The 17,181-nt window shown below is 36.1% G+C and overlaps 1 long non-coding RNA gene across 1 annotated transcript; it reads right to left on the reverse strand.

The window, feature by feature from the left end:
- Positions 1-14,704: 14,704 nt before the first annotated feature.
- LOC107820324 (uncharacterized) lies at positions 14,705-16,776 on the reverse strand. Its single transcript, XR_001655907.2, has 2 exons — positions 16,134-16,776; positions 14,705-14,946 (listed from the first exon to the last, which is right to left on the reverse strand). It is a non-coding gene; the product is annotated as an uncharacterized LOC107820324 (long non-coding RNA).
- Positions 16,777-17,181: the final 405 nt, after the last annotated feature.

The following is a 17,181-nucleotide window of genomic DNA, read 5'->3' on the forward strand; positions in this document are numbered from 1 at the left end:
GAACACCGAAAACTTCTTGTGATAAAAATGATGGAAATGTACGTCAAATCTGAAGACTTTCGCAATATTGAGGTTCCAGGAAATAGGGATAGCCCTCAATAATCGGGTGGTATTTTTAGAGTAATTTAATCTGAATAGGTTCCGTTTAAAAGAGTTTGGCCAGATCTAAACTTATCTCTACGGGCGAATGAGGAGTGATGCCATAGTTTCTCCCCAAATTTACATAATTCACACACCGAGTGGTAAATTTCAATTTTTCTTTGTCTTAGTATGTTTTTTCTTATGTATCATATTCGTACTAACACTCATATATTCCAAAGTGAGTACTGACCAGATATGAATTTTACAAGTTATGAACTAACAGACAATTGGAATATGCCCAATTTTAGTGTTTTGGATCATAGTGGTCCATGAGGGAGTCATCAGCAACTCGATAATGTGCATCATGGGATATCAACAGATTATGAATTATAAGTTAAGAGATAAAGTTAATATATAATGTTAGGATGAATTTGAGAAACTCATTATTTTATTGGTTGCGCAGTGAAAACGAGCAACTTGAAGGTCCTGTCATTACTCAATTGCCCGAAGACGATATATTTAATCAGGATCTGGTAGATGCACAGAGTCAGGAAGATGATAGTGATTATGACAACAATGCTGATGAGTCTGGAGATGACCATTCCCTGATGAGGGCGACGATGATGAGAAAATGCACTTTGCTGATGAGAATGAGAATGAGCAACCTGATTTGCAGATGGAGCATGATGCCAAATGATCATGTCCCATATATGTAGACTCCACCTACCGTTAGACCCAGATTGTACGAGTCCCATGTGCCCTTTCATTCAAGGGTGATTCTCTACCTTGATCAGTTGTCCAGTATACTGGATGTGGATGCCCTCACAAGGGATCTTGATGATATTAGGACAGTAATATGGGATGAATCTAGACCAACGGTATTGCCAAAGAATATGTTTTTTGCTAATAAAGCATGCCTTTGCAGGGCAATGCTCATGTACAACATGAAAAGTGTCGTGAGATCGAGGTTTATGAGTCATCTCCGGAAGTATATAAGGTTATTTGCCGTAGATGGTTTCAAGGTTGTAGATGGATGCTGCGTGTGAGAAAGTTGAAAACAAATATGTGGATTGTGGGGAAATACATTGGCATCCACACTTGTGATATGGACACATTCAGTGGGAATCGTTTTAATTTAAATTTTGACTTGATTTCTCTTGTCTTGATTCCACACATTGAATCGTCCATAAGGTGTAAGATTAAAGAGCGTATAATATGTGTCCACCGGGTAAATGGTTGTACCATTGCCAAAATAAAGGCATTTCTCGGGCATAAACATGAGCTTGAGATTGTTTATGGTAATTTTGACAAGTTATTTGCCGCTCTACCCAGGTACATGGATGTTTTGCAACACTTTAACCCCAGTACTGTTGTTGAATGAAAGCTTTAGCGGAGTCCGGGAATAACCGAACTCATATTCAGATATGTGTTCTGGGTATTTAAACTAGCCATCGATGGTTTTGTGCATTGTCGGCCAGTAATCTTCATAGACGACACTCATATCTATAGAAAGTATGATATTAAGATGTTGATCGTCGTTGTAATAGATGATAATGGAAGCATATTCCCCTCGCATTTGCTATTCGTGCCAATGAAAGTCAAGAGACTTGGACATGGTTTATGAACCACTTGAAAGAGCATGTTATCAGACAACGTTCAAGTATTTGTCTAATATTTGATTGGCATGGCAGTATTTTAAGTTCTGTACAGAATTTGGATGCATGGCGGGAACTGTATGCCTACCACCATTAATATGTTAGGCACTTGAAGGCTAACTTCCAGCGGGCTCATCTGAACAAGAGCTTACATGATTTAATGTGGATGGCTGCAACAGATCATCAAGAGTGTAAATTCATGAGGCGTATAGAATTGATTAGGCAGTAAGACCCATAAGCTTATCGTTGGTTGATGCGACGTGACCTTGATAAGTGGATTTTTTAAGGATGGTGGTAGAAAATGGGGAATTTTGACTACAAACGTGTCAGAATCTTTCAATGGATTGTTGAAATCTGCCTGTGGATTGACTGTCACTACCATGATGCAGATGTCATTCAAGTAGAGGGCAGAGAGGTTTGTTGAAAGATCCCGAAGTGCATCGTCCTTGTTGGAAAGGGGTGTTCAATTTATTCCACGAGCCAATAAAACGACTTGAGAAATATAGGAAGTGAGCACATGGGCATACATTTTTGCAGTATTGCAACGAGCAAAATATTTTTGCAGTTCGCACTTTTCTGCATAAAAATCGCAGTAATAATACCCACACCATCAATGAATCCAGAAGATTATGTTCATGTGGGAAATGGGCGATCTATCACTTGCCATGCTCACATGCCATGAAGTGCTTTTAACATGTAGGTTTTGCGGCGATGAGGTACGTTGATAAAGAATATAGTGTTGCTTTATACGTAAGCACCTATAGTGACCACTTCCAATTAGTGGGTGCTGCGCATTCTATTTAAAATTGTGTGTAACAAGGATTATGTGTGGCACCGGCAAGTGCAAAAGAGAACACGGATACGGAAATAAATGGATGTTGGTGATACCGTTATGCGCGTAAATGTGATATATGTTCCCAAACAGGCACGATTGCCGTAAATGTCCTTTATTTGGTTTGGGAGGCAGTGTTAATTCACCCCCCAGTGGCAGTTCAACCGATGTACCCAATTTTCAAAGATAAACTTAGTATTTTGTTGCAGTATTTTTGTTGTACTAAACGTCTTTAATGGTGTTGTTTGCAATATTTATGAAATAAAATTAAGTTTCTAATAGGCTTAAATCTAATTGACATTTAGCGTTGAAGATTCAATACAACAATTAAAAATAACTTCAACAAATAAATAACGATTTTCATTCGCCATTATCGCCATTATCTGGCACTATTACATTGTCAATGTCTTCATCTTCTTTGTCAACATCTTGTACGCATCCGTCCGGACTGAGGCATCATAATCTAGGCCCCAGTTGACACACATTTCCCGTATTTCATCGCTATTATCAATAAGACCATTTGCTTGATTTCTTCAACGATATGGGACTCCTACATTCAACGTCTGCGGTAGAAACTTACGTAGTTCCTCCCACTCGACAAAAGTTAGAAATACAAGATAATCAATGTCTTTATGCAATTTTCATTTTCTAATAAATCCCAATATCGATCCACCGTTCCTTGCAAGTAGTTAAGATCATCCAGTGCATGATGAACGGCTAGTGCCTTTTCCATCTCTAAAATCTCCTTCATCAAATGTCGAATCACTTCAGGTTCATCTTTGTGTGTGTTTGTTTGAAATGTTGCAGACAGTGCTTGTGGTACAACTAGCTCATGCCAATGGCATAGTACTTCATAATCACACCTTTTTAAGTAAAAAGAAACCCATTGTAGTTTTTCACCAAAAATTCACATACCTTCAGGCTTTGTAGAATGCGCTTCCCCCTCAATAATGTGCCCTGCAACTTTGAGATCAGTGTGTATATTGATAGGTTTATTTTTCAAGGGACGTAGAATACCATACCACTTCTCATCCACCAAATCAGTATAATAGCCTAGCATGTTTTTTCAAGGTAGGGATCGATTGTGTTTTGACGTGTTCCATGTGGATCTGTTGAAATACCTTCACCTTTTTGCCTCTTCTTAAACCACTTATTAAATGTTAGTAGCATTACTGAAATGGATGTTGTAATGGTTCTTGAAATGGTTTTTGAATACTGGAATGTTGGTTCACCTTAAAAAGAACTAAACTGCATGAACTTGTACATCAAACGTAGCACATCAATAATATGCGTTATGTGTATTGTCATGTCGACCTGAAAAAATTGTCGACCTGAAAAAGTTGAACTGACTTGTACGGTAAAGAATCATTAGAACGCAAAACATAGCGCATCAATAATATGCATTGTATGTATTGTCATGTCGACCTAAAAAAGCTACACCGACTTGTACCGTAAAGAACTGTTAGCATGCGAAACATAACGCATCAACAATATGCATTATGTAACCTAAAATCACTCATAGCTGCCTATAAAAACCCCGCGCATTTTGCATTATTATTTGCGGTGTAACCAAACGAAGAAAACAACTTTCTATAAATTTTTCAAGTTCGAGCATTACGACATGTCTGGACGCAATGACGTACCAAGGTGTTACTATGGAAAACATACGATTTTGAATCTATTTTAGTCAAATTGCAATCTGGGATGCAAATGTTATATGTGTAAACAAGTTGTAAGTTATTATTATTGAAAGTTATGCTGGTTAATAGATTATTTATAACATGTTAATTAATAGTCTTTTGTTGTCATCCCCATTTGTAGGACAAAATCAATGTGGTTTTGAAGAATGGTATGATGAACCTATTAACCAGGAATACTACAAATCATGTTTGCTAAATATTTGAAATCTGACTGGTAAGTACGAACTCCATATCTTGAAACTCCAAGAACAACTTGCGGCAGTGAAGGAGAAACTCAAAGAGGCAGAAGAAGGAAATAATTGGTTGGAAGAAAAATTTCAGTTGTTGAACCATAGAATAATGGGCGGTAGTTACTAAACAAACACATGGATGAGTTAAGTGTAGTTTTTTATTTTTATGTTGTATATGTCATTTATTATCTGTAATTTTTAACGAACTTAAATTTATGTTAATCTGTCTTATTTTTTTGTGTTCTAGCTTTAAACTAATAAATAACACAAAAAAATAAAAACGCATGCGCAAATTATGTAAAATATTTTACTACTAGATATTTAATGTCATATATACAACTCAAAATACATATCAATGAGTCCCACATCCTGTATGCTTTAAAGCATTGGATGGCCTGATGTGCATACCATCCCGCCCGGCTATGCTATTAGGATCATCCTCATCACGTCGCCTCTTTATCGGAGGATGTGTTGCAACTCAATCGTCAGTAAGGCTAGCAGGATCAGTAAAAGTGGCCATTGGATCATCAATAACCTATAAAATAATAAGATATTTTAGTATATGAAATATATAATACTAACGTACGTGTTAGCAAAAATATTTAATGGTCAAACCATGGTCTTAGCAGGCCCCTGAATAAGATCATCCGTCTCCGACAAGAGATTATCGCACAATGAGGCCTCTGTGACGGGTGATGATGAAATCTTTAAAAATATATAAAAATATTAGATATTACTGACTAATCTATAAGGTAAAAACAAATTGAAGTAGTAGTAATACAAACAAACCTGGGCCTGAGTATCCACACAATGCTTTGTGGGAACTCCGAGGTGCACTGGAGTATATGAAGGCTATGACGTCTCGACCCGATGTGATATCTCCCTATCTATGCCTGAAAGATCCTTAGTAGCCCTCGATGATGAGCCATAACTCAGTCATCGCCCACTATGCACATCTCGTATCGGACGATCCTTAGAATTACTCGGTGGTTCTGGACAACCAGGAAAATACTGATCCCAAACATACTGCGTAATGACGGTGCCCACGATCAACACTGGAGATGACGGGGTCAACTGTGAAGTCCCTGGTAACAGATGAAGGCTGAATGACGGCATATCATGACGAGCATCGTGTGGCTCAGGGTAGTCTCCCAGCTGATCATCTCCAGTATCCTCTACGGGTGCCTCAACGCCACCTTGCTGGGGACCCCGTCCTCGCTGACCACCACGACTATGGGGGCCACCCTTTCCTCTCTGGCCATGCCTACCACGTTTACCATGTGCTGGGACCACTTGCGGCCCTTGATGGTACTCCTCAAGCGGCACATATGCAGCCTCATAACCTAACTGTGCATCCTCTCGGGCACGTCTCAATGTGTCAGTAGCAAGATCAGCAACCTAACGACCAAACCCGTGCACAACTGCTGCTCCATCGCCTGCATGTTGTAGCATCTCCAGTCCCAACTAGTGGAACGGTGTAATCATAAGCCTGCATAGCATATAACATATTAAATAAGGAAGGATGTTAAGGTAATGTAACATGATAAGTAAGTATATCAAATAACATACCAGTGCCTCATGCCTCCCACTGTATGGAACGTACCGACCACCATTCGATGAATGGGATTTCCGATCAGAAGGCTAGTAACACGACGATAACAACCCATGTACTCATGCTCCCCGTCCAAACGGTTATGTGGAGGGTATGGTAGAATCATGCCATATCTCTGATCCCAATCCTCTATCTGGGCCTCTAGCTAGGCCAAGTATGTATAGTCAACCTTGCAGCGATCATCCGGTTCGTAATGTGTGGATGCCAACTGGGCATAATAGGTATAAGTTGGCGTCTACCAAACTAGGACTTGCTCGGTGGCATGCTACTCGACTATATCGAGACATATAAGTAGGACTGAAGACATCCACATAGCTCGACCGTGGGAGCAATAATCTGGCAATCAGCGATGAGCTAGTTGTTGTATGGCCTCCATATGAACTATTTATTAAACACAAGAATTGTGAGTAAACGCAAGACATATCAAACAAACTTAGTCATATATGTACTTGAGCGTCTTCAAGTAAATCCAAAAAATCCCTATAATGAGGGAGATGATGTCGAGCCTCGACCTCGGGGGCGCTGCCTCGCCTATCTACCCACCTCCTAGCAATTGGTAGAAATGGTGGAGGTGGTTCATCTGGAGCTATCGGTGGGAGAGGTAGCTAGATCTGTAGGAACTGCTCATAGGCCCAAACCTATTATTGATTGTGGACGTAAAATTTAAGTCATTTTGTACTATCTCTGTTATAATAATGAAAAGAATTGATAATGTTATCACCTGCAGCAGCGGAATAAAGCGGGAGACGCCTCTCACCGTGCCCATGGATGACCGGCACAACTACCTATAAAGGTAGGCTAGAACAGCTCTAGCCCAGTTGTAAGTAGGTAACTCATCTAGCCGCTCCAGATGATGCAGAAATCGCAAGCTAACTAGGTTTCCCGAAGTGGTCGAGAACAGAATACCACCAAACATCATCAGCAATAATAGCCTCGTCTTCCATTCGATAGCCTCTAACGGGTGACAACTGCAATTGACTGGCACCACTCAAAGCAGTTGGCTTCGCAGGCTGGAAACTAGTGAGCCTCCGCAACATATGTAAATAGTCCTCTCCCGAATAGTCCCTAAAAGCTTGCGGGTAGCTGATAGCCATATCATCAACGGGCAACTCAAATAGAACCTCCATGTCCTCTAGCGTGATGGCAACCTTGCCAATAGGTAGATGAAATGTGTGCATCTCTGATCGCCACCGCTATATCATAGCCGTGATCAGGGGCCAGTCGAACTGCAACCAAGCGATCTCTATAATCCAATAAAACCCCGTTCTCTCAAGGCGTCTAATTGTACGAGGATGAAGTGGGTAGTTCCTAATAAACTCCCAAAGATTGTCTATACTTCTGTGGTTGAAGGTCTGGGACAACAACTGTCTATCCCAGATGTGTGAAGACCTATGGCCACCCTGAAGCCACAGTATCTCTCGAACAACATGTCTAGGATGCACAGGGGGAAGCTCCATGATGATGTCAATACATTGAACAATATTAATTAAAGTATTTTTCTCTTTAATAGTTTAACATCTTTAAATATATTGCAATATTTTATATTAATATTTAATCGATAAATTTTTTATATTAATATTTAATCGATAAATTTTTTATATTATTACTTAGGTTGATAAAGTCTCTATTAATATTTTATTTGCTAGTTTCTTACATTTTTTGACCAAAATTCGGTAGGGTTTTGTTGGAACTATAATCATGTTTTTCCAGATATTTTTGGGTTATAAGATAATTAAATATTTAATTTTCATAACCAATAAAGATATATTTAATAATTATTCGTATAAAAAATACTTAGGTTGATAAATTTTCTATATTAATATTTTATATGTTTGTTTCTTATTTTTGTTTACTAAAATTCAGCATGATTTTGTTTGAACTGCCATCTCTTTTTTTAGAAAGAATTTTTGGGTTATAAAAGAATTAAATATTTAATTTTCATAGCTAATCAAGATATATTTAATAGTTATTTATATAAAAATTACTTAGGTTGATAAATTTTCTATATTAATATTTTATATGTTAGTTTCTTACATTTTTTGACTAAAATTCGGCAGGGTTTTATTTGAACTGTCATCTTTTTTTCCAGATATTTTTGGGTTATAAGAAAATTAAATATTTAATTTTCATAACTAATCACAATATATTTAATAATTATTCATATAAAAAAAAACTATAAACTTAATTGTTACACCCCATATTTTCGTATGTGAGAGTATGTTGTAAGTCAATTGATGTAAGTTCAGAAATAAGATTATATTTGGAAGTATATAAAGTAAGTTAATCATGTTACCTTGGAGGTTACAAATATTTAAGATTATGAATAATGAGTACCAAGAGGGTTGGAAAGCGTAGAAGCTAAACCAATTGAACAAAATAAGTTTCGTCAAAAGTCGACAAGTTTGGAATGTTATAACATGTACTTTAGGGTGAGACTATGATTCTTAACATGATAATTAGGTTATTATATGAGATATTTTAGTCTTATGATATTCGTGTGCTATGTTTTGGAGTCAAGCAAGTTGTGAAACAAAAGTTGGCAAAGATCATCACAAGTTACATTCATAATATGCTGAAAATTAGGTCAAATGTAACTGCTATTATCTCCCAATATACTTCGAATTACTGGATGATCTATCTACCAAATTGAAGATATATGAGTCTAATTTATAAAGCATTAAACCATTCATTTATAGGACATTGGAGTAGAGAGATATTTGCGTTTTAGCGAGACTGCGCCAAGCATCTCTCTATGGGACCCACATAGGCGGTTTAGATATGTTGATATATATAAGACGTCTCAACCCCATTTTAACTCATTCATTTTCAGTACCTTTAGACCCTAGACACCTAAAAACACTCTCTCAAGTTTCTCTCATGATCCAAGACCCAAACAAAATGCAAACAACACAAATTAAGTATCGGAAATCCTGTCGCGCTAGTAAGTTTCTTGTTCTTCTTGTTGTTGCTGATTTTTGGGTGGTTCCAGCTCGTGTGGGAGGTTGTTTTAAGTGGTTTAAGTTCTGTAAAATATTCTTCCAAGGTTTTCACATCAACCCTAAGTTATTTCAAGTCTTGCAAATGAATTACACCATATTTCAACATCAAATAGTGAAGAACAACACCTCTTTGGGGTTGTATTGTCATTGAGGATAGTTGTGGGTTGTGTTTGGATAAAATTTCAAGTTGTTGCTACTTTCTAAGGTGAGTATAATAGCCTACTAATTGTGATTAAGATTGCTTGTTTGTTGGTTAAGTTGTTAGGATGATAAACTGCAAGATACTACTTGGATTAGCTTAAATCACTTCTATGGTGTTGTATTGCCATTGAGGGATGTTGTAAGCTAAATATAACTTGAATTTTGACTTGAAGTTACTGTAGGAGGTATGTGTATTGTGGTACTGCATGTGCTTAAGGTTATCTTGATGTTGATTAAGTTAAATGGATGGACTAGACATGAACTAGTAAATAAAGTTGTTAATAGTTGGAGTTGTGGATTGTTTCCTTTGGCATAAATATATGGTATGAGGATGGAATCATTGATGAATGACTTCATTATCATGTTAATTATACTGTTAAGTTGAAGTAAGAAGTCTATAAGGGGTGATATTGGGTATACGGATTCCAATCGGAGATTGTCGCTCGTCGTGAAGTAGTTGTGACTTGTTGTTGCTATATGGTGTCTTGTTATTGATATTTATATATTGATGAATTTCTCTGGTTGTTGTTGTTGGTATATGGCATTGGAGGAGGCCCTTGTTATAGAGGAGATGTTGCCTGAATTTACGTAAACGAGCTACTAGCTTAAGTTACAGACTTAGCCTTTCTGATTTTGAATCTCCTTATGCTATGATAGATTAAGTTGACTTGTTTGAAGAGTTTCTTGGAAGGTATTAAGGACTCAATGAATTTAAGGTATGTTAAGGCACTTCCTTCATTCTTTTAACATGATCTAAAGTAAAATGAACATAAACGAAACGCTATTTCATAACGATTCTACTCCTAGCAACTAAGGCTACCCATATTGTTCTTTCCTTATAAAGTCAATGATTCTTGAATCGTATTGAGGTTCATATTGATGGTATGGATGTCCATAATATTAGTTGAAAGTGCAACGGCCTTATGTCACTCCGAAAGGTTTAGAACGTGATTTCATGAGTCCAGCATGCATTATATCTATGTATCTATTTTACTCTATCGAGCCGCATTATAGTCGGTTGGGTATGGTACCTATTGTGAAACCACTGATCAGTTGGATTTTACCGAACTCCGTGTGGTCGGGTATGTGTCTACCGATCCTTATGATGGTCGGGTACGCTTTTACCGAGTCCTCTTTTATGGCCGTGTACGATATGATAATGATGATGCCCACAGAGGTGAATGTTTTTAAAAGTTTATGTATATATATGTATCATGCATTTCATGTCAGTAGCCCTCAGAGGAACTCAGATGTTACAGGTTGTATCTTCTCTATCTCTTTTTACATTATTGTTTTTATTTATGCTTTTCGACCATACATACTCTGTACTTTATTCGTACTGACGTCCCTTTTTCTTGGGGATGCTGCGTTTCATGCCCGCAGGTCCCGATAGACAGGTTGACAGTCCTCCTAGTAGGCTATTAGCTCAGCGGAAGGTGTTGATGCACTCCACTTGCTCCGGAGTTGCCTATTTGGTCAGTATGATTTGGACATATATTGATTGGTATGGCACGGCCCTGTCCCGACCTTTATGACGTATATGTACTCTTAAAGGCTTGTAGACAGATGTCATGTATATGAAAGATTGTATGGCCTTGTCGGCCTATGTTCATTGTACGAGTGTTCATTTTGGTCTTATAGGACCGTATGTCACATATATAAGTTTGTATTACATGTTGGGTCGTCCTCCCTTATTTTTTATTTTGGTTATATCATGACGGCCCTTCCGACCCATTTAACCATGATGGTATGATAAGAAATATACGTTATGTTGGTACTCGGTTGAGTAAGGCATCGGGTGCCCGTTGCGGCCCTCCGATTTGGGTCGTGACATTAATACTAAATAATATTCAATTTGTTTCATTCGTAATGATTTGTTTGTTAACTTTTATATTTTATCCAAAAATCTGGCAGTGTCTCTTTAATACTGTCAATTAATTATTTTATGATTCATATCTAATATTTGATTGTTATCTAGTAATACATTTAATAAATACTTGATAATTGATTAACATTTGATCCATAATTGAGTAATCTAACCGGGTTAGTTAATGAGGGCACGTAGTTTTTATTCTAGACTAAAAAATTCTAAAGAGCACTAAAGTTACACTACTCTAAAGGGTCATAAACAACATCAACTAACATAAACTAAAATTTATTATCAGTTTTACTAGGCTAAAGGGCACCATATAACAATAAAAGGCACAACCTAACACTAAAGGACACTAAACAATAATAAAGTTACATTTTATTATATGTACAATGCTAAAGTCACATATAACAATAATTATTCAACAAAAGAATAATATACAATTTTCATAATTTTTTTCACATAATATATATATATATATATATATATATATATATATATATATATATATATATATATATATATATATATATATATATATATATATATAAAAAAATAACAAAAACCATACAACACAGTAAAAACAAGTAATTGGATAATTTATATACATGAGTTTTACTACAAAAGTGATTTGAAATACCTCTTTCAGAGTTTTTTAAATTGAGAAAAATAAAATATTTGACCACCGAAACGAGCAATAAAAGAGATCCACTACACGATAACGACTTGGATCGGATGTTAGTTAGCTCGCTAAAAGAATGAGAGGACACGATTCGGTGGGCTCCAATTGAGCTTTAAGCTTTAAAAATGGGGGGGGGGGCATTTTTTGGTTTCTGTCGTGAGGAAGAAGAATGGCCATTTTTTAATATAGGTATAGCGTATATATGTGATGTGCTATACCTACCTATCTTTTCAACTTCAAGTATAGTGCATTCCGTATATGCGCTATAACTGTACTTTGACCGACATTTGAAAATCAGGTATAACGCATGGGTTGCATACGTTATACCTTAACGGATAAATGTGTCGTTAAGGTATAGCCAGAGGCGTACCTAGAATTGTAAGAATATGGGTGCACTATACTACCGTCTAGCTTGACTCCATTAAAAATTTTCTATGACAACAACCTATCGAACAAACCATGGTTAATATTATTATCAGAAGAAAATATTATCCAGTTTACAATTGTTCTTAACAAATTTTATACTTTAAAAATGATTAATAATAGCATCGTTATTTGAAGAAAACTTATTTCACAAATCATAGAAAAATTTGAAGGAAAATATAAATGAGAGAAATAAAAAGAAATTAGTTAGAGGATGACTGTTGTTCGTAAAAAATTGAAATAGAAAGAGAGGTAACGAGGAGATGTGAATTTTAACTTTTTAGAAATTTTAAAACTCTAGAATGAACCAAAAAAGAAAAGAAAAAAGGGAGAAAAGAATAAACATAAAATAAAGAAAAAATAAACAATAAAAGAAGAACAACAAAATGAAACCAAAAAAAGAAAAAGAAGGAAAAGGAAGACAAGACACAGAAACAGAAAAAGAAAAGACAAAAAGTACAAAGGGAAATTGGGGATTCGAACCCCTAACATGGACTATAAAAGGGACATACAACCACCAACGGATCAAAGCAGCATCTTGTACCTGGGTTCACTCAGATCTAACTAAGTATTATATCAGAAAAATTATAGTGCTATATGCAGTTTAGGGAGGGGAGCATGGGTTCACGGGAAGTCGTGAACCCATACCCCTCCCTGTAAATCCGCCCCTGGGTATAGCGCAATCAAGGGGTATCATTATATAGTATATATATATATATATATATATATATATTTTAAAAAATTATCGAGTTAAACAATGTAATTTTCTGACGAAGGGGTGACGGTAACACCTCTTGGGTGCATGTGGCTCCGCCACTGACGACTAACAATAGAGACCTTAGGATGAACACATGTGTAAAACAAAAAAGAAAAAACAAATTAGTGGGACCCCGGAGTAGACATGTCCTGCAAAGAACAAAGCCTCGCACAAATTTGGTTTATTGTGTCTCACATGGTTATATAAATATCACGCCCCGAGCTTGGGGGCGAGATCGATACTTAGTGTCTCACCTATCCTTGCGTATCAACTTGCAACTAAGGGACTCTGAACATATGATGTAATACCTTGGTCATCGGCCACATTGGAAGACAACTGCGAATGCTGACTAAACGTCAATATAAAACTGGGCCGACAAGGCCGTCATAATTATTACAGCTGACAAACCAACCAAATATACATACATGGCCTCCAAGCCCAACATACTACACTAACTGACAGGATATGTCTACAAACCTCTACTGATGGATATACTGTGATAGGAACCGCTCCCGACCTACTCATAACATATATACATATATATACAAGATGTACATAAGGCTCTAGACCCAGTAACTCCGAAAGGCAAGGAGTTTACCGATCAAGCTGAACTCGGGCAACACTTAATGAGGAGGCCTACCTGTCTGTCTGTCTGAACCTGCATGCATGAAATGCAGCGCCTTTAGAAAAGGGACGTCAGTACGAAATAATGTACCGAGAATGTAAGGCAATATATATATATATATATATATATATATATATATATATATATATATATATATATATATATAATTGCTCTGCCATAGTAGGCTCGCTCATAGGTGCTCGACCATACTTGGCTCTGTATCTCGACCAACTGGGCTCGCTCATAGGCGCTCTGCCACAGTATGATCGGTATATAACTTATTGTTATACCCTATTTTAATACGGGTCAAAGTAAGTATAACATATTGGTAATTCTGAAGGTTTAATTCATTAAAGAGAGTCGCCACCTAATTATTTTAACGGTGAATTAGGACACCAATTTTAGCTAAATAATGCTTAAAGTTAACTCTGTTTTATGGCCTACTTAACCTTTAAGACTATGAGTAAGGGTTCTAATTAATCTTATAGAGAAGGTATTAAGCACTCTATATGATCCATTTAATATGATTAACCGGCCAAACTTAGGTTAATTAATGTAAGCCTATTTGTTAGATATATTACTAAGTGATAAACTAAAAGCGCAGTTGGCTATAAGCTAGATGCGAAATAATTCTTGAAATGGTTTAAAAAGTGATTAACTCAGAACCAACTTAAGATTAGAATATAGGAATAGAATCAAGTAAAAATTCGTTGCCAAATGGGATAACTCAATTAAGAAAACTCTGATTTGTAGTCAAGTTTGAAATCAATTTGGATTTGGATTTGTTGGAAAACGCAGCAAGTTGTAAACCCCCCTTTTCTAAAGGACTAAAGTAAGGAAACTACAATTTTGGTTGTAATGTAAATGGCGGAGGCTGATTTCCTCCTTAGGGATGTTTGTCAAATCATCTAACTAGCTTTTGAACGTTTGAGAATAAACACTCCAATCAGTAATTGATTTTTAAGTCTTCATATCTAGATGCATTATTCTATGTGATGAAAAAAAAAAGGTTTATTAATAATTAGACCAGTATCTTGGATGATTAAATAGACTTAATTGTTAATCTTATGCTAAGTGTAAGATAAATCCCAAACACACAAATAAATAAGCAACCATAAAAAGAAGTTACATAAAATGAATGATAACAGAAAAAATAGAAGGACACCATAGGGGCCTCCAAGCGTTTCGCTTGTTTTCTAGATATGCCCCGTGAGTCTAGGATGGTATGGGATGCGATGACTCCATGCTCGGGTAAGGGAGAGAGACTCCATATTTGCTCCTAAGTACATATGCACAAAAAGAGAACAAAACAAGAATTAGAAGGGGAATTCGATTCTTAAACGTGCATAAAGAAACTAGGACAAACGAAAACCAAAACAAACGAAACTACACGGTTATTCAAATTGTAACAACTCGTGAATCATACTTTGCAATTCTATACCAACAGAATTCACATCTTTTTCTTTTCAAAGTGCCAATAGACTCTTTATGTTAAGTACTATTCTTGTTTAAAGTTTCCTCAATCAATGGTAACAAAATTTACTACATAAACATAGCTTAATGATGAAAAGAGAAGATATAAGCCTGCCTTCTATTACTGATACAAAAGCACATTTAAAATCTATATGACGTTTAGCTAGAACTTGATTATCTTAGAATTGGTATCCTAACGAAGACTTATATATTAGTTCATCTATGTCATAAGTTGACGGGTAAGCAAGCAACATAAATTTATCTTCAAGTTCATTTTAATTATTAATCTGTAAGGGAGCAGATTCAGATTTCTAACAGACGAGAAAAGGAAATCAAACAAGACAAAATCATACGCTTATACCGAACCAATCATATATCAAGTTATCCATAAACCCAAAGGAACTAAACTTTGCTAACAGAAACAAATGCAGCAGTATTTTTCATTAAAGCAACATCCCTTATTTTAGTAACATCTTATATGTGATTTAACGAGACTCGACCCTCTATACGAATAGTCAAAGACATGTTCGCACTTCCTTAAAGTCACTCCCAAATGAGCAAAACATATGTTAATACTTGAGAAAGATCTGTCAGCATCCATTTCATTACAAGCTATTTCAAACCAAACTTAAATCTCATCATGTAGATATATAGATGGATTAATAGAACTTATAGGCATGGCATCTAGCATGTGAACTGCGACAAAACAAACCTCATCGAATCGTCCCGGTCTAAATAAAAAATAAATAAATAAAATCTATATGCATGATTGTTGGCTAGCACATAAATTTTCTTGAGGACATGATTAGCTCATACAAGCAAAAAAATGAAATCCTAAACATAAAGAATGCCACTTAAACATGAGATCAACAAAAGACACATTAAATCAAAAAGATGAACGCAAGAGGAACTAAAGCTACTTTCATGAAATGTACAGAATCATAAACACCTTCGAAACTGCCGAATCAAAAAAAGAGAAGAGAAATTACTGACCTTTTTGCGGGCAGCGAACCGGGGTTGGGGTCTTTGATCCTCTATCGAACTCCGACCTCGAACTCGCTACCTCGGTGTCAAATGCCGGTATAAAATAAATCGCCTTTGTTCAGGATTTGAAACCAACAAAAAGCAGAGAAAAAAGGAAGAGCAAACTACAGCTTTGCTTTATTTATTTTGTTGGAAAATCAGTGAGCTTAGGAGAAAAGGGGAGGCGGCTGTGAGGGGGTGAGCGGCGGTTCAGAGCTTGGTTTCGAAGGTTGAAGGCAGCGGCTAAAAACCTTCTCTTTCTTAATGACCTCAAAACTCCACTATTTATAATGAAAAATCTAGCGCTTAATTTCTTGGTGGAATTTGAAATTCAAACGACCATAAGAGCCGTTATGAAAATCAAACCAAAGCTCTGAGAAATCAGTTCTTCAGAATTGGAGAATCAAAATTTCAGAAGTCTTTTGGCTTCATCTGTTGACTGACCCGTTGAAGAAGAGAGGGAGAGCAGCGTTTTTGGAGAGATTGAGTAGCAACGGACTCTGTTAGAAGTACGTTTTGCACGAAAATGGAGTAAACAAAATTTGTTCATGGCTGAGGTTCCATGGAATTTTAGTCTAGAAGACAAGTGGGCATCTCCGACCTTTACCGTCTCGGATTTTTCTATTTTTTGGGATAATTTATTCCAACCATTCCCCATTTTTTTTCCCAAACTTTTTTATATTCTTCTCTCTTCTATATTATATTATTATCTTTCATTTCAATTTCATTTTTTAATTTCTATTAAATAAATTCTATTTTTTATTTTTATTAATTTATAACTTTCATAATTAAAACAATTCCATAAAATTTTAAATAATATAATTTATAAGCAATTATTATAGATTAACAATTCAAATAAAAGTGAAATCATTGCGATACAAGATTAAATAAATACATATTACATAACGATAAAATTCATTCGAAATACTAGATAAATATTCAACTTCAACCTCTAGCTTCTCCCATAAATGATCTATTAATGCATTGCGAAGTGCAAAATGAGCATCTTTGTCCTTAA

This window comes from Nicotiana tabacum, chromosome 8 (assembly GCF_000715075.1).
Source record: "Nicotiana tabacum cultivar K326 chromosome 8, ASM71507v2, whole genome shotgun sequence".
NCBI lineage: Eukaryota > Viridiplantae > Streptophyta > Magnoliopsida > Solanales > Solanaceae > Nicotiana > Nicotiana tabacum.